This window comes from Microtus ochrogaster, chromosome 18 (genome assembly GCF_000317375.1).
Source record: "Microtus ochrogaster isolate Prairie Vole_2 chromosome 18, MicOch1.0, whole genome shotgun sequence".
NCBI classification, from domain to species: Eukaryota; Metazoa; Chordata; class Mammalia; order Rodentia; family Cricetidae; genus Microtus; species Microtus ochrogaster.
This window is the reverse complement of record NC_022020.1, coordinates 21,559,211-21,577,628: the sequence shown is the minus strand read 5'-3', so window position 1 is coordinate 21,577,628 and position 18,418 is coordinate 21,559,211. Positions and strand designations below refer to the sequence as shown.

Here is an 18,418-nt window from a genome sequence, read left to right as displayed (position 1 = left end):
CACACACAAGATAGGACCAACACCTAACGTGGTCTCCATACATGTGCACCGTACACATGAGTGCACACACATGCTCACACACACAAGATAGGAAACTAATTTAACAGTTCATATCCACACCTCTTCAAGGACAAGAGAATTCCATGCTACAGAAACAATGAAAAGGTTATTAAGTTTCGCATAATGCATAAATAATTCAACCAATGGGAACAGAAAAAGTCACAAGAAGGCAAAAGACCAATTCAGGAATGTAACCACTTCTGAACTATTAAAACTTATACCAGCTTTCTTCACCTCTATGAAAGGAGACAAAATATCAACAGAATGACAAGAGTCAGTAGAGGTTTAATCCTCCTTCCCAAGTCAAACAAAGCTGACAGCATGCAGACAACAAACCCCGAGATGCGCGTTTGACTCAGTAACTAGTAGCTAAGCGAATTCCATACAACAGAGACTGCAGTTAATAATAATGGCTCATATATTTCAGAGTCGCCAAAAGCACAAACCGTAAGAGTCTCGAAAAAAAGAGTGTGAACGACAGATATGCTGACCGCTGATTTAATCATTCCACAACGTATATGTGTCATTACATCCTACCTTGTCACATAAACGTATACAATTACTGCTTGAAACTAAACAAACTAAAGAGAAAAATGTGAGGGGGAGCAGTCATTCTCACGGGTGGACACTGAAGCCACGCAGACAGAGAAACGCTGACTTTCCTATCACTCCGCACTGCATGGGGCTCTTTTAAGTTGGTTTATAAATCAAGGGAAAATAAAAAGAATAAATAACTTTAAGGGAGAAATTAATAGTTCACTAATCTGTCATATTTTTTTCTTTCTTCCTGGAACCACACATATCAGTTTCACAAAAACAGGGAAAAAAAACTTCAAAGTTTCTTCACTAGAATAACGCTTCCAAGAATGTGGGAAAACAGGAGCCCCAGGAGGAGGAGCACACAGTGATGCATGCTATTTGGATGGCTGTTTTTCCTTTTATATTGAAATTGTAAATGAGGGCACATACTGACACAAGGATTCCTATTATCAAAATGTCCTCTCTGTACCAGCCAGTGTGTGTACATGTGTAAATGAATAGACATATTAGAAAATGCACTGTCATCGTGTGGCTTTGGAAATGACAAAGGTTCTTTTCAAAAAATCATTTATTCAGTGTGTGTGTGTGTGTGTGTGTGTGTGTGTATGTGTGTGTGTTTGGGACAGGGTGCACTTGTCACTTGCCATGACAAGTAGATGGGAGTCAGAGGACAACGTGAACCAGTTTGGTCTCTCCTTCCACAACTGGAGATCATACTCAAATCATCAGGCTTACCAAGAAGCACGTTTACTTACTATGCCGTTTGCTGGCCCCTGAGTAAAGTTTTATGCTGGTCACATGGTTTTTCACAGATGTTTATTGTGTACAAGTCACTCCCTTGAGCCCTAAGAATGTATCAGTGGACACATTCTGGAAGCAAATTCTATAAAAGCTATAAAAATATAGCATTGTAAATATTTTTAAAAATTATATATAAACTACTGTAAAAAATGCTACCAAAATACAAGTTATAAAATCAAGTTCTCAGCTAGGAAAGAGACAGAAAAGCAGCACAGGTGCTTCCGGCTGGCTAGGGGAAACACTGAGAACAGAAGTAAATAAAAGCAGCTAAGGTGAACAGACACAGCAAGAACTGGGGACTGGATGAAAGGACCAAGGGGACGGAGAGAAACATTGTGGGATCCTGACGGGGTTGTTTTTAGATGGAGGCATGAATAAACCTGGTGAATAAGGCAAGAAAACATTTAAGAGTAGAGCAGAGACAGAGGGAGGTGAGACTGTATTCAGGGTGTTCTCAGAATAGCCACATTCTTGGAAAGGAATGAAGGAGAAATGGTTTGGCCATACCTCGTGGTTCCCATCAGGGGAAGGATTTGGATTTTATTCTAAATGCTGGATACTATGCTACTATAAAAATTGAAAATTAAGCCCTGGTACAGAGCATCTACAGGACACAGATTAATAAATATGCCATGCCTGTTAACACTTCTGTGTTAAAGACACATAAGACAATATTGAATGTTCTGTGAACTCATATATTTATAAATGTTGAAATGTTCTGTGAACTCACATATTTATAAATATTGAATGTTCTGTGAGCTCACATATTTATAAATATTGAAATGTTCTGTGAGCTCATATATTTATAAAACCACATTTTTTTTAAATTGAAAGATGCATTCTAAAGAAGAAATGCTGATCTTCCTAAAATGGAGAAAAGTAGCTGAAAAGGATTTTGGCAACTCTATATGTTTTTAAAATTATTTCTGAGAGAATAACTATGTCTTGCTAAATTGAAAAACAGATAAATAAAACTAAAGGTTATACTTTACTATCAACAAACTTTTGTGGACCTAGAGACTCTGTACTATAACTTCCTCCTCCTGGGGGTACTTCCTTGAAATCTTAGGAGTACAATTTCAGCGAACGACATATGAGAACACCACAAAAGCAGCCATTTCTGTCCCCGTTACACGTAAATATCAAATGTGCTGTGGTTAGACCGTTAGCATTAGATGGTAACTATACAATGAGGTATCATAACTAAAACGGTTATTGTTGCCAAGCGAATGGGTTCTCAGCTTACGTACACAATAATACAATGTTAGACACAACAGGAGGAGTATCTAGACCTACAGAAAAGTGAGTCACAGTCAGACAGCCATCTCTAGGATCTCTGACTCAGGGAAGAGCGGATTTAGACTCGGTGCTAACGCATGCCTTCCTAGAAAGCTAATCAAATAGACACACACTGATGAGTAAGTTGAAGTCCTGGTCTCCTAAGTTATGCTGCGAATCAGAACGGGGAGAGGTAACAGGCACCAGCTCTTGTGGGGAGCGGCTGATGTCCTGAGTGATTGTGTATAGTTGATGTGAGCACAGACATGCCAAGGCCCCCAATATCTCAGACCCATGGGAATGGCAAAGCCTCCTCTGGGTCAGGCGCAGAAGAATAGAAAAGTCTTCTTCTGTTTTGAGTACAGATGTTATGAACAACTGACATGTAGCTAAAACTAGTGTATGCAGAAACAATTAACCACAGGTTCTTTCTTCCAGATGACTGACAGCCACCTAAAACCACTCCTCTGCAGAGACCTTCTACTGAAATTAATAAGCCTGCTTCCTTCTCGTTCTGCTGTATTTAACAAACCCACCTCCTCATCCATCTGTAAACAATAAACCGAACTCATCACTCCACCATATTTAATGAACGTGCTGAGTTTCCAGGCTGCTGGCGCCCTCTCCATCACAGCACACATCCATGTACATGTATCTATCCCTCTTTCATTCCCTTGTCAGTCCCGTCAGGTCCATTGGAAAGCCATGCGGGTCATGGCAAGTTATAACTGAAATCCAGAGCCCTATGTAATGGTTTCAGTGAGACTGGCCTCACAGGCTCATATGTTGGAATACGTGGTTCCCGATGGATAGTGGAAGCATTAGGTGTATCTTGTTGGAGTTGTGCACTGGGGGCAAGCTTTGAGGCTTTAGAAGACTCATGCCATTTCCAGAGAGACTGCTCAGCTTGTGGACTGAGACATGTGCTCCCAGGGATGTGGGCTCAGAGTGAGATGTACGCTCTCAGGAATGTGGGCTCAGACTGAGATGTACGCTCTCAGGGATGTGGGCTTGGACAGAGATGCATGCTCTCGGGGATGTGGGCTCAGGCTGAGATGCACAGTCTCAGGGATGTGGGCTCTGACTGGTATGCACGCTCTCAGAGATGTAGGCTGGGATTGAGATACACGCTCCCAGGGATGTAGGCTGGGATTGAGATGCATGCTCTCAGGGATGTAGGCTGGGATTGAGATGCACGCTCTCAGGGAGGTAGGCTGGGATTGAGATGCACGCTCTCAGGGATGTGGGCTTTCAGCTGCAGCTCCAGTCATTGGGCACCACACCTTCACTCCATCATCATAGACTCTGACCCTCCAGAACTGTAAACCAAATGAAACTCTTTCATAAGATGGCTTGATCATGGCATTTTATCACACCAATAGAAAAGTAACTAGTACACCCTGTAAATGAATTTTCTTAATTCCAGATTGTCAAAATACTGCATTCAGATACAAGTATAATACAAAGAAGTAATGCTAAATCTTTGAAAATAAATAGATCCTTTAAAAGAGTCCCATAGACTCTTGGGTTATAGAGATGGTTCAATGAATAAGAGCTCATACTCCTCCTGAGTTCCTAATTTTGGCTCCCAGCATCCACTTTGAGTGGCTCACAACTGACCTGTAACACCAGCTCTTGGGGCTCCAATGTCTTTGGCTTCTGCAGGCATCTGCACTCATGTACATATACCTAAACACAGACAGACAGACAGACAGACAGACACACACACACACACACACCCTACACATAATTAAAAATAAATAAAAAGAATTAATCTTCTCTTTGAAGATTCCTACAGACCCTTTAACAATGAACACATTGTTGGTGTCCTCCTTCTAGTAAAGGGACTCATGCTAGAATAATCAATTTCATTTCCCTCCAACTGACACTGAAGACGGTCTTAAAATTTTGTTGAGATACTCGAATAATTCTATTTATAACACTTCCAAGTAATTAATTATCTTAATTAGAAAAGTGAAATATGTAATATTGCCTAATTGCTGATTTGCAATCCCAGCCAGAGTACAGTAATGAATGCTAAACCAAGTTTAAGTTTTTGTGTGAATTTTGATATAAGGTATAGTGTCTAAATTATACTCCTAAAATACAGTGCTCAAATCTAAATATATCTTGTTTCCTAGCACAAAATAGGTATATGTCATTGAGCGATTTCTTTAAGTTCTTTGTAGTAGTCAGTTTCTTCACTAAAAACTGAGTTGATAAGATTTACTCCTAGTTATTCTATTGGGACTACAGGTTGCTCTCCTATTGCTGAATACAATACCCACACAAGTCATTGGATATATAGAAGCTGAGGTGGTGTCTGCATAGAGCCTTCACCCTGACACGCTACTGACTTTGGTACAGGAAGGTTCTCTGTACACTACCAAATGAGAAGTGTAAATATCAACCCAGGAACAAACCCTCTGATCCACAGTGGTGTCCTGCCTGCAAACTACGCTTGTGCAACGGCAGCACAAAGCTTGTGGGAGTCACCAGTGTCTTGTGTGCCTCAAAGCCCACTCCATGAGATGCAAGGCAGACCCGACACCAAGAACCGGACACTGGAGACCAAACGCTATTGTTCTACTAAAAGCACTCAAATGACTCCTAATGACATACGACTGCACTCATAGATCAGTGCCTTGCTCGGCCACCATCCTGGAGGCTTCCCCCTGCAAGAGATGGGAACAAATACAGAGACCCACGGCCAGACAGTATGAAGAGAGGGAGAGACCTTGGAACATTCATCCCTAGATGGAATGTCTTCGTCAAATCCTTCCTCTAGGAGCTCAGGGATCACTCAGGAAGAGAAGGGAGAAAGAGTGTAAGAGCCAGAGGATGGACACTGAGGAAACAGGCCTTCTAAAGCAACAGAATCAGTTGTATATGAACTCACAGAGGATGGACACTGAGGAAACAGGCCTTCTAAAGCAACAGAATCAACTGCATATGAACTCACAGAGGCTGAGACAACATGTACAAGGCCTGCATGCAGTACAAGGTGAGGCCCTTGAACTGAAAGAAGTGGACACATGCCCCCTCCCCTAACCCAGAAGCTAGCTCCAATTGATAGCCACAAAACATGACCTGGTGTTCAGTGTGTGAGTAACAGCAAACAAAGGGGTGGTCAGGAAAGAGAGGAACAAAATCTGTCATTTCAAAAAAGATGTATTTTCACTCTCTCACACAGAAAATTACGTTCTCCAGCAGACATTCTGACCATAGAGCATGACAGAAAAGAAGATGAAAAATGCAGGATGTAGGGATACCCTTGAAGGACTGGAAGAAGAAAAGAAAGATGCTTGCAACCTGGAAATGCCAGATGCACAGGTCCTTACCCTCTCACTTAGGGAAGGAGAAGGCCACTGAAAGCATATTCAGATAGATATGGGAACTCTAGAGTCCAACTAGTGGCATGCTTCCTTGTGTTGTCTGAGGCACTGCTCCACACACTCATACATGACAGAGGCGCAGGAAGAAGAAGGTGGATTCATGGACAAGCTGGGGTAGAACTCCAGGCTCCCTATACTCTCCATTGGGCCTTAAAGAGAATCCAGAGATGCCCTATGGTCCAGGGAGAAGGAAAAGAGACACTAAGCGGGCTGAAGGATGGAGTGCAGTGATTGTGCTTCAACTCCAAGCAGTGGTCACACAGACTAAAGTCCTACAAAGCAAGCAAAACTAGCCACTGGACCAGGAGACCCTGAAAGATACAGACCGGTTACATGATCTTTCTTCCTTGTAAAAATGTATGAGCCCTATTCTGTCAGGGAAGCAGATGTTACGTAGAAAGGAAATGGGGTAGAAAAAAAAATGCTTACTTGAAAAGGCCCTCGCTATGTAAACAGGCCACTGACGTCAGAAAATTGTGACACCACAAACAGTCACATTTAAGGTTTGCCTTCTCAGTTTCCCAGAATCAAACCCTTTGCAAAACACAATACTCACTGCAGAAGGACAGCTCTCGTGACGAGCCAGGTGCCTCCATTTTCTTGATAAATGTTAAAATTTCTAGACTCAGTGTAAACACAGCTTAAATACTGAAATACATCCCAACCAAACTCGTCACACCTCATTTCCTCTTATTGCTTCTAAATGCATACCCCACCTCATCGAGTAAACCCCCCTTGTTCTGGCATCTCTGGTCTCCTGACTCTTTTTCATTCTTTGTAGACTGCACCCTTACATTCATGAAATTCAAATTGTATGTATTTGGCTTCCAGAATCTTTTCAATAAATCTCCATATTCCTTTAATCCTCTCTTTTCCTGATCTACGTGACTATATTTCATTTTTAACACTATTCAAGAAGAGGAGTGGCTAAAAACAGTCCTGGGTTAGCGCTATCTCTTTAAAGTAAAACAGAAAGGACTTGTCACAGGCCTGTCATTTACCGTATATAGACCTTCTCAGCTATTAATCATATCATAAATCCATAAAATATAATTTCCATCTATATTAATCTCTTATTCCACCTTAATCTTTTCAGGGTTTTATTTGAGTTTAATTGCTCCCAAACCCAATGCAGAATTTCAAAGAGCATCCACTTATTTTAAATTTTCCCATTATCCTCTTGAAAGTATTAAGATTTCTTTGTAGAAAATAATAAAATATGCACTAAAACAGCAGAGAACATTCTAGGGCTAGACCTTCACGGAGCTCGTCACTCAAACATCCGTATTCCCATCATCTCAACTAAAATATATTCCAGCCTGACTTTTCCTCCAAAAGTCTTACAATGTCCCTCAAACGCTCATGGGTAGGAGGCTAGGTCCCTAATGCAAGCTGTGGACACAAATTCGTGGGCTACTGAAGATGGTGGAAACATTAAGAGGCAAGGCCTTTTGGGGGAAGTGTTCTCTGGGGCCCTGCCTTGGAAGGGTTTGCTTTACCTCTATCCCTTTTCTGTCTCTCTCTGTTTCCTGGGCACTATGAGGTGAGCAGGTCTTTTCCACCATATGACCCAACACAAGAACAGAAGCCACGGAGAGAGTGACCATGGCACAAAGGCTCTGAGACTATGCACCCACGTGGAATCCTTCCTCCTTTAGGATGCTGGTATTCTGTCACGGCAATAGAGAGCTCACTACCCTCCCCTGTTTCTTCCCAATTCTGTCAAAAAACACACCTTTTCTCATTTAAACAAGATGTTTCAAAATGGCTTCTGAGGAAGTGACCATATTACTATATGCGTTAGTAGAAAACAGGAAATCAACTGTGTTCATTAGAAAAAGAAATGCAAAACAGTTGCTGGTTCCTAATGGTCTTCTTGTTTGTTCCCTGAACCTAGAAGCCCCCTTGACTGCAAATATATATATATATATATATATATATATATATATATATATGGAAAATGAAAGAAGAGCAGGAGTCTGTACCTCAAGCCTCCATCAGGCCCCTCCTCGCAGTGAATTATCCTGGGTTTAATTATGACAAGTGGCCTATTGAGTGGAACTCTCTGTAGGCTTCTCTTGGAAACTATAGATGACCTGATAACCCCGTCGACAGAGAACAGCGTGATGAGGAAAGGCCTTCCTGCTAATCAGAATCGTTTACTGCCCAGACAAATAAAAAATACAAGGGTCTGAAATTTCTAATCAATTAGAAAGTATGTATGTGTTCATCAGAAATGTCACTAGTATTTCCTAAAAATAACTAATATTTACTAATAAATCATATTAGCAGTGATGGTTTTCAAAATTATTATTCTGAGACTGTTGTATCTGTAATACTCTAATTCTGATATACCCCGTGTCTTTCAAAATCAAGATTTTTCAATGTAGAAGAGAAACACAGATGAGGTGATACATGAACTATATCATCCTGATTTATAATTGCACATATTAGTTATAATGTATGCATATATAATGTAAATACCTGGAAACAAAGATATGTAGATGGAGTGGCGGGCCGCTTCCTGCCACCCAGCTCCCGGCCACCTGGCTAACTTATGCCCTGAAATAACAACACACAAATTGTATTCTTTTGAACACTGCTTAGCCCATTAGCTCTAGCCTCTTACTGGCTAACTCTCACATCTTGATTAACCCATTTCTAATAATCTGTGTAGCACCACAAGGTAGTGGCTTACTGGGAAAGATTCAGCATGTCTGACCTGGCAGCTGGATCCACAGTGGCTGCCCTGGAGAGGAGAGGCATGGCATCTGTCTAACTTCCCTTCTTCCCAGCATTCTGTTTTGTTTACTCCTCCTACCTAATTTTCTGTCCTATCAAAGGGTCAAGGCAGTTTCTTTATTAACCAATGAAATCAACACAAACCAGAAGACCCTCCCACATCAAAGATAACCCTTGCAATATTCAATACATCTCAGGCCCACAGTATAGCATTGCAATACCATTCTCTAATAAAATAACCCAAAGACTCTTAGCAAAAGGACTAATCCCAGGTGTGAGACAGAAATTGAACCAATAAACTTCAAGTACATCACTCAGACATCAAGGAAGCTATCGGCAACCAGCAGGGTCACAGCAAGGAGTCAGGGATCAACCCAAAGAGTGTCATAGTGATGAGAGATATGAAATGAGGTCAACAGCTAGGAGTGCAGACAGAAGGAGAAGGAAGAGGGCCTAGGGCTTTGGAATATCAACGCTTACTTATTAGTTCAAGAATATGCCGGGAAAGAAGAAAACTTGGCAGAGAGTAGGGAATCACATAGGCTGCTTGCGCAGAATACTGATACACATATAATGCATCCAGATGCCCACTAGTTGGAGATACAGCATACATCAAAAGAATATCTGATTAAGATAGGCAAACCAAATATAGGGGGCTAGACATTTGATGTACATGCATGTCTCTGAAATAAATTCTGGTCTATGTATATGCAAGTGTGTATGAGTGTGTGTATGTTGTGTGTGTGCATGCACAAGTGCACATGTGTGTGTGCATGTGGATATGATAGTGGTTTGAATTAGAAGGACTCCCCCATAGGCTCACATATTTCAATGTTTACCAGGCAGTGGCAATATTTGAAAGGATTAGAAGGACTTGTAAGAAAATCCCCAGGTAAAACCTTTTTTTATAAAAGTTGTTTTGGTCATATTATCTTTTCACAGTAATAGAACAGTAACCAAAATATTGTGTGTGGGGTGTGTGTGTGTGTGTGTGTGTGTGTGTGTGTGTGTGTGTGTGTAAGGCAAGCAGGAATCAAAGCACTCACTAAGAAAATACAGTCAACTGCATTAACCTGTTGAGCAAGCCTAACAGCACTAACAAGGTGGACATCCACCAGAGAGGTGCAACCTGAGATCTGGATGTTTTGCCTATGATAGATATGTTGACACTTTAAAAATCCAGAGATCTTAAACCAAGTCTTAAAATGCCTGAGAATAGAAAAGGAACATGTGAAATTCTATAACTAAAAGTATAGTATATAGAGATTATCCATGATTATAAATGTAAAAAGCCCTGAGAAGTAATAGATTTCAGAATAAATGAAGCAAAGAAAAGCTCACAGTGGGTGAACTACCAAATCCCGCTATGCATACGCAAGCTCCCTGGAGAGACTTCACCAGGGGAATTTTCCATCCTGCTCTTCAAACTCTTCTTCTGCCCCAACTGTGGCGTTACAAAAGTTGCTAACGGATTAGTCTCCAAGCTTCTCCAGTTGACTCTCCCTCAAATTCATTCTGCCAAAAACATCTGAATTTCTCCTTCTAAAGGATTACTGTGCTGACTTGAGCCCTTCCAACAGAACTCCTAAGGTCCTACCACCTACCAAAGAATATTGAAGCCATCCATAATAGATGTCTTTCCCAAACCATGTTGATGCTGTTGCTCAACTGAAAAACGCCTTTTCTTCCCTTGCCATTTCCTCTCTATAGGATACATACCGCACATGTCAAAAATCTTAGTGGTTTTAAAGTCGGAAATAAGCTATCTCAGACCAAAGCATAACCTCCTTTCCAGAGTCCTGCTATGCATCCTGCTTCCTTCATGGAATTTACAAGCTAGAGTATGTTTATCAGAATGCAGACATTTCCTCTCTACTAAACTCACTCCTTGCAGATATGGTAAATACTATGTCCTCTGTGGGCTGTCTCATAATGAGCAGCAGAAAGCCCTGAGCACGGCCCCTTGCTGTATAAAGCCTTATTAAAGTAAAAGCCTGCTAAGACACTAGATGCTAATAGTTAGATCTTCTTAGGAAGTATACACAGAATATATTGAGAAAAACAATCTGAGCTGAATTCACTAATTACTTCACAGAAACATTGGCGAGGCTTATCAGTCTTCTACGGAGTGTTCTTGTGGTTAGGTTACAGTGGAATAAAATGCCAGATTTCTGCTCCAGGGACTTTATGCTCACAACAATGTGCATGCAACACAAATACAAATGAAGAAACTAGACACTCTTGTGTCATTATAAATATTACAAGAAAAACAACGGTAGTTTCTGCAGCTAAAGCTAGGCAGTGAGATCATGGGTGACTACAGAACAGGCGTATACAGTGGATAATCAGGAAAATGGTTCTTAAAAGGTGACATTTGTGCTCAGATTGGGGGTCATAAACTCACAGGAAATGAACAGCAAAAGCAAAGAATTCAAATCAGGAACCAGCTGAATAGTTTCAAAATCTGGGGGTTGGGGTAAGGGGCTACCACAGCGAGAAAGAAAAGTCCCCTTTGGGCTCATGTGTTTAAGCACTTGATCCTTAGCTGGTGGTTCTGTTTGGGAAGGTTGTGGAATGTTTAGGAGGAGCAGCCTTGTGGGGTGAAATATGCCCCTGGAGGCAGACTATGAGGTTCCCAGTCTGAGCTCTCAGCTTCCTGCTCCGGCCATCATGGCTGCCTGTTGTCATGCAGTCAGCACCATTATGGACTCTGGCCCTCTGAAACTCTAAACCAAAATAAACATTCTTCCTGACGTTGCTTTTGGTCATGGTATTTTTACCACAACAACAGAAAAATAACTAATATGAGGGTGGGGGGCATGGTAGGATGTGAAATTGTTTAAGAGGAGATGGTTTGGGGCCTCAGGAGCTTGGACTATATCCTGGCTACCCTGGGAAGTTTTGCTAGGGCTCTATCACTATGGAGAAGAACAGTCTGGTCTGTCTTGAATGTTTAAAGATTACTCTGGATAAAGAATGGGTTGCAGTACAATGATCGATGGGTGGTTCAGTAATCTATTTGAAATATGGGATGCTGGCTGGAAATTAGGATGGAGGGGGGAATGAATATGGCAATGATGATTAAGTTTCAAAGCAGAATATTGAGGGTTGGTAAAACAGGAAACCACTAGAGCCCCAAATAAACATGAGGCTGCAATGACCATAAAAGTAGAAACATAAATACCAGTTACTGATGTCTGTTGCAACACGCACTGGCCATTCTTTCAATGTTCAGATTCAAACCTATCTTTTCCCTGTTCTTATTTATTTTTTTTATCCATGCAACCCTATCTGAAGTACAGGTCACAATATGAGTTACAATGTACACTTGCATTATAAAAAAGGATCAGTAGTGTTTTGATGTCCCTAGATGAAATCTATCTTTATAATATGTATTAAAAATTAATCGACCACCTTTTACAGTATAAAAGGGGGAGGAGGACAAGTCACTTGATGGAGTTAAGATCTGATCCGCTGAAGGGGTCTCATTCAAAAAGATGGTGAGATGAACACGTTTCTGCACGGATACACACGGAGTGCTTGCTTTTCTCTTTACCTCCTCTACTTCCTGGCTTCAGATGATTCCCTTACATTAGAAACAGCTCAGCTCAGGTGTTTAATTATTGTTTTCTGTTCCTGAAAGACTTGCCCTAATGGCTACTTCTACAGTAAGGAGAAATCGATAGCGTGAGTCAATCACACCAGACGATTTGTCGTCATGAGACAGACCTTCACCTTCAACAGCGGCCCAGAAGGGGAAAAGCAAAGCATTTATTTTGAAACATCTCTTAATTTTTCTTCAAACTGATATACCCTCAGAGGGAAATTGTTCAAAACTGCAAAATATTATTAAAATGTTATTAAATTTAAAAATGTGAATAGATTTCATGAATAATGGTAACAGTCCTATGACATAAGCTATTTTATTGCTTTGATGGGAGATAAAAGCCATGTGAAAAAAAAATTTAAGTAACTAAGCACAAATCCTCCTCAGCCTGACTGAACAGATGGGTTTCTTCTGGAAGCCTCTGGACTCCCTTTTATTTCCCCAATGATTTACTTTAGAAACATTGATGTTACCAAAAAAAAAAAAAAAGCATTCTCTGCCTCTCTGAGATGTCATCTTCTGTACCCAAGAATATCTTTCTTGGGGACCTGGCCCTCATCTTCACTAAAATATAATCATAAAGTAAGAGTTTCTCCTTGCCAATCTCAGAAGGATACAAACTTAGCTCAATGCATACCCACCGGCGAAACCCAAGGACACATTCCACCTCTTTCACTACTAGTTCACCAGTGCTTGGTCCTTAAAACTCCTGCCTTATTTTCAGAACGAAGTAGCTCCATCTCTTTCTCCTATTACAGTTAGTGAAGTCCCACCTGCTTAACTAGGTTGACACCATTTTTCTTACACACATCCACAGTGGAGAAGGAGGACCTACCTTCTGTGGAGACACAGTGATAGAGCAAGGGCCCCATTACCCCATGACAGACACCATTGAGAGAACTATGGAAGTCATACAGATCTAAGACTCTGAAACTATGAACTCTCATAGTCAAGGACTTCTCTGTGGCCAGGGGCATAGACTTTGAAAGAAAGAGGAGGCTCGTTGTACATAGTTCCCTCTGGGCAAAAGATAAATGAACGGAAAGGAACATACTTTTAAGGAAAGCTTTCTCGATCACTTGATGGATACACAGTACAGTCCCAAAGAGCCTGGGCTGATTCATAGAAGGAAAGCGATGACAGAAGCACTGAGTCATGGGTAGGGTCTCACCTCTGGAGGCATAAGAGGCAAATTCTGATTGTGGTTGATGTACAAAACGCAACAGTGAGGTGATTGAAGACACTAGCCTACTTTAATAAGATAACCGTGGCATCAAATGGATAGCGATTTTATTTTAACATTGCACATGCACAATGTACTGTGGTGGTATAGAAGAAACTATTAGAAGCAAAAGAGGAAATCAAGGGACAACAAGGTCAGGAAGATGCAGACAATTAAGACTGTGACTGCATGGTGCTGTCTTTAAAATCCCAGTGGAGAAAACAGAAGCACCCAGGAGGGGTGAGCCTGTGACAATACGCTGCTGCTGTGGTTTGAGCATGCTTGGCTCCATTAGGTCTCATGCCAAAATTCCATGCCCATTCTAAAGTGTGGGACCAAGTAGTCTCTTTAAGGAGGGATTAAAGCCCCAAATTTATGAATTTATTAGCCTATTCAGGCAACAGATTAATTGATTATCTGAAGTATGAATCCTTATACAGGCCAGTTTTGCTAAGCAATCTCCCTCCTTACCTCTCACCATGCAACCTGCCCTGTATCACCTCAGGGCTTTGCCAGCAAGGAGGCTATCGTTAGATTCAGTAACTTGCCCTTGGAGTAGAATTAAGGCACACAAACCCCTGTAATTTACCCAGTCTGTGTTATTATATTGCTAGCAACAGAAACTATAATCAGACAGCTATACTCTCAGATTGGTCCAGCTAGATAATACGAGCTGCACCTAGAAACAACCAAGAGCCTAGGACCATGTAGATACTGTGTTGTCAAAGGCACTAAGATGGTAGCAGACAGTCTCGGCAACTTCACCTGATCCTCTATGCTGTCAACACATTCATGGTCGATAATAACAAGAATAAAAAACTACTTCTGAAAAAAGCAGTAACGAGGTTTGGGGATAAGCAGAGAGAACTTCACACTAGACGGATGAGATCCAAGAGAGGGAATCTAGAGCATGTGACGGTACACGTTAGGATGAAGGTCTCAAAAATGCAAGGGCATGTTGAAATTGAGAGTTTATGTGTTCAGAATGCAGAGTGATAATGCAATATAAAGCATCTTAAGGAATATTAGTTAGAGCAGAGATTTTCTTTTTAAAAGATAAATTCTAACATAGATAAGGAAAGTAAAACTAAGGAGAGTAGACTCTAAAGCCAAAGAAACGCAGTGGGGACACCAGTGATCTGCAGAGGAAACTTCCACCGGGCACTTCTTGACAAACTCAAGGGCGAGATGACCCCTGAGGACCTGCGGAAGCAGCAGAGGACAGATTTAACAGACGTTCACTTTCAATGTTCATATACTTAGTCAAGAACAACATCCAGTCAGGCAGTAGTGGTGCATGCCTTTAATCCCAGCACTCGGAGACAGAGACAAGTGGATCTCTGTGAGTTCGCGGCCAACCTGATCTACAGAGTGAGTTCCAGGGCTGGCTCCATAGCTACTGAGTAACCCCATCTTGAAATACCTAAATAAATAAACAGACAGACAGACAGGTAAATAAGCAAGCAAACAAACAAACACCACCATTCAAGCGTTCACCCCCTATCACAGGAATGGAATCCTGGGCTGTCTGAAGGTGCTGCAGTCTGATAACGGAGAATATGGACATGTGGACTAAAGGCCCAAGAGCAGTAAGAAGTGGAAGTAGCTGTCCATCTCTATCAACCACTACATCTTCACGATGTTCTCGCATGAGGACTTTTCCAAGGCGGGCCTGCGAACTCATTCATTTTTGTCAAGTAGAGGTCTCTTTTCCTTATCTGAACCTTCTCCCTACCCTATAAAGACCTGAGAGTATGAGAAACTGTGTATTTTAAAAGACTAAGGAGGAGAAATGAAGAACTAAGGCCATTAAATTATGAGTCAACAGAGGGGGAAATTTGAGGGTTTTAACAAAGATGGTAAGAGAAAAGGACATAAATGATGTTTTTAATTTGCCATATTAATATTGAGAACAGGGCATAGACAGATTATGGTCATCTACCTGGGAAATGTGGGGTATAGGAGAAGGTAAATAGCGAGAAGATTTCTGAGGAAAGTAAAATATTCAGATTTGGAAACAAGACCTATACTTGCAGAAGGGACAGAGGAGTTACAGAGACATATTTGAGATAAGAATACTAGATTATAATTTAAAAACATAGGAAAATATGAAGTTTAAGGATGGAATTTTTGGAAAGAGAAGTCACTGACAAATTTAAAAAAAAAAATGATCTTTGAGATTTGAAGCAAAGTTTCCCAGATGACATGGTGTCAAGTGGAAAATATCAAAAATATCTGTACAGATAAGACTATGAGCTTTCAGACACGAGGACTGAAAACTATTCCTACTAAAACTGCTTATGAGGAGAGAACTTCCTGTGTAGCTTTACCGTCTGGAGAGAAGAACGCAAACTGACCTGACAGAGAAGACAGGAAAGGATCGACGTGCGGGGGAAAGCCAGGCCTACGTAACTCTCGCACTCTGGAGGCGGAAGGAGGAACAGCTGGGGACTGAAGCTAGCCTAGGCTGTGCGGTAAGACTGTATCAACTCACAGCGAGGAGAAGCGCTAAAAAGCAGTGACTGTTGAGTGCTCGTCCTTCCAACAGCCCCCATTCCAAGACTCAGGGAACACTGCGGAGGAGTGGGCAGAGAGAATCTAAGAGCTGGAAGGTGGGAGGCAGTACTGTGGAATGCTGGGTATAATGTGGCCACTGTACCAATGGACTCAACTCACACGTGGGATTCCCCTCTGTACGCTATGAATACGTTTCATTACCAATGGTTACTGGAGAAGCTGTTTCAGCCAATGGCTTAGGAGAGTCAGGCGGGAAATCCAAACAGAGATATAGAGAGAAAGTAGACAGAGTCAAGGACACACCATGTAGCTGCCAAAGGAGAAAGACGCCAGCTGCCAGTCAAAACCTTAACGCTAGGTCAGAGCCTCGTGGCAATACAATGATTAATAAAAATGGGTTAATTTAAGATGAAAGAGTTAGCTAGAAGTATACCTAAGCTATTGGCTAAACAATGTTGTAATTAATTTAGTTTCCGTGTTATTATTCAGGTCTGGACAACCGGGAAACTAATGAACAGCCTCCGCCTACAAAACTGCAGATATGGTTACCTGTGCAAGGTCAAGCAGCAAGGTCATTCAGCATTCCAGCAGACAGCACTAACTGGAATCAGTCGTTTACAGGGGAAAACAGTACAAAAATTTGGGAGAAGGGTGTAATGGGGAGGAGAGGTCCAGAAAGAATGAGAGTAGAGAACTGGGGGGGGGGGGGCATGATCAAGATGCATTGTATATAAGTAAGAAGCTGTCAAAGAATAAATGAAAGCTATGTCAGACTAATCTTTCCGGAATTTTCATTAGGAAGGGAAAGAGAGACATTTGTTTTCTCTTTCAAAGATCTTTCCAGTTATTTTGTATAATAGCAGTAAAAGAATTTACAGATATTGTGCAAGTATAAATAATTGATTTGTCGCTGCTAAATGGCTTATAAACTGGGTTATTTTCCGCTTAATTCATCTAAAGCTTCCTGACAAACTCGCGTCACGTTTGATGGATCTCCAACTGTATTACTTCCTGACACGTCAGCTTTATATTTTTCTATTTCCAGAATCTGTCAGGTTGCTAATGATGTATGAAAATCTACTTTCATACCCCAAATGAGTTCACGTTTAAAAGAACTTCATGAGAAACACTTTATTAATATGAAAAGTTATCGTGTAATATAGTTGGTTTTATACAATGAATCCCTCAACTAACTAAACTGGAACTCCCAGGAGATTACACACATGGGTGCAGAGTCAACACCATAATGCCGACACCATCATGGCCTGAGGAAGAGAATTCAGAGTGGTGCACGCTTTCACATTCCCACCCCCAGAGACAAGAGGTGCCTCTCATTTCTAATAAACTATGAGAGCACACCCAACTTCTCAATGTTCTTTCAACTGAATATCCTGAGTTCGGCGAGAAAACACTTTAGGTCATTTGAGCTAAAGTCATTTTTCTTCTTTCCTTGCTGGCCTTTAAATCAAATTATATTAGAAGTCTACTGTTTATTGATGCTGTTCTCTCTGCCTCTACTAAGTCCTGGATTTTCAGTTTCCAGTTGTTTGGGAACATACTACATTTTCAGAAGTAAATATTAAACTCTGGGGAGTGAGAGATACAGAAATTAATACACAAATGTGGCATCCCTCTAAGCATCGTGTGTTCTTCATCTAAGGAGGATGGAGAGAATACACCATTTCTCTGCCTTCTCTAGGATCTTGTTCTGATTATGTGCACTTTAGCAGCACTGGAGGAATGGAAAGAGAAGAGCTAGAATGTGCACAGAGAGAACGTGCCCTCAGGAGCTGTCACTTGACAAACTCCGATGATCAATACAATATAAATCTCTTCTTTTGATACTTGAATTTGTGGGTGACCATTTGACGTCATTCTGACATAATATGTTTAGGTTTATTTCTTTAAGGTTTTATTGGGTCGTTTGACATGTATGAGTTGAGATGCATACATCTCTTAGCTAGTTCCAAGGCCTGAATCCACATTGAACGTTTAATAAAGTATCAAGTAGAAAATAAGCAAGTTTCATTACGATGGTAACATCTTTGGATGAAAAGGTTAAAACGAGGCACATGGGAGCACAAAAGAGAACTATGGATGGGTATGTTTATTAGCTTGATTCCAGGAGCTGTGCATGCTGTACACACACAAATACGAAACATCAACTTCTGCATGTTAAGAACGCATGATTTTACATCAATGGTATCTCAAAAAGAGCTGCTAATTTTTTTTTTTTTTTTTTTTTTTTTTTTTTTT

The 18,418-nt window shown here is 41.1% G+C and overlaps 1 protein-coding gene and 1 pseudogene across 1 annotated transcript in view; both read right to left on the bottom strand.

Moving 5' to 3' along the window:
* The window catches only part of Camk4 (calcium/calmodulin dependent protein kinase IV), a 223,147-nt gene that overhangs the window by 171,255 nt on the left and 33,474 nt on the right, over nt 1-18,418 (bottom strand). The window lies entirely within an intron of this gene.
* The window catches only part of LOC101999348, a 112,702-nt pseudogene that overhangs the window by 93,627 nt on the left and 657 nt on the right, over nt 1-18,418 (bottom strand).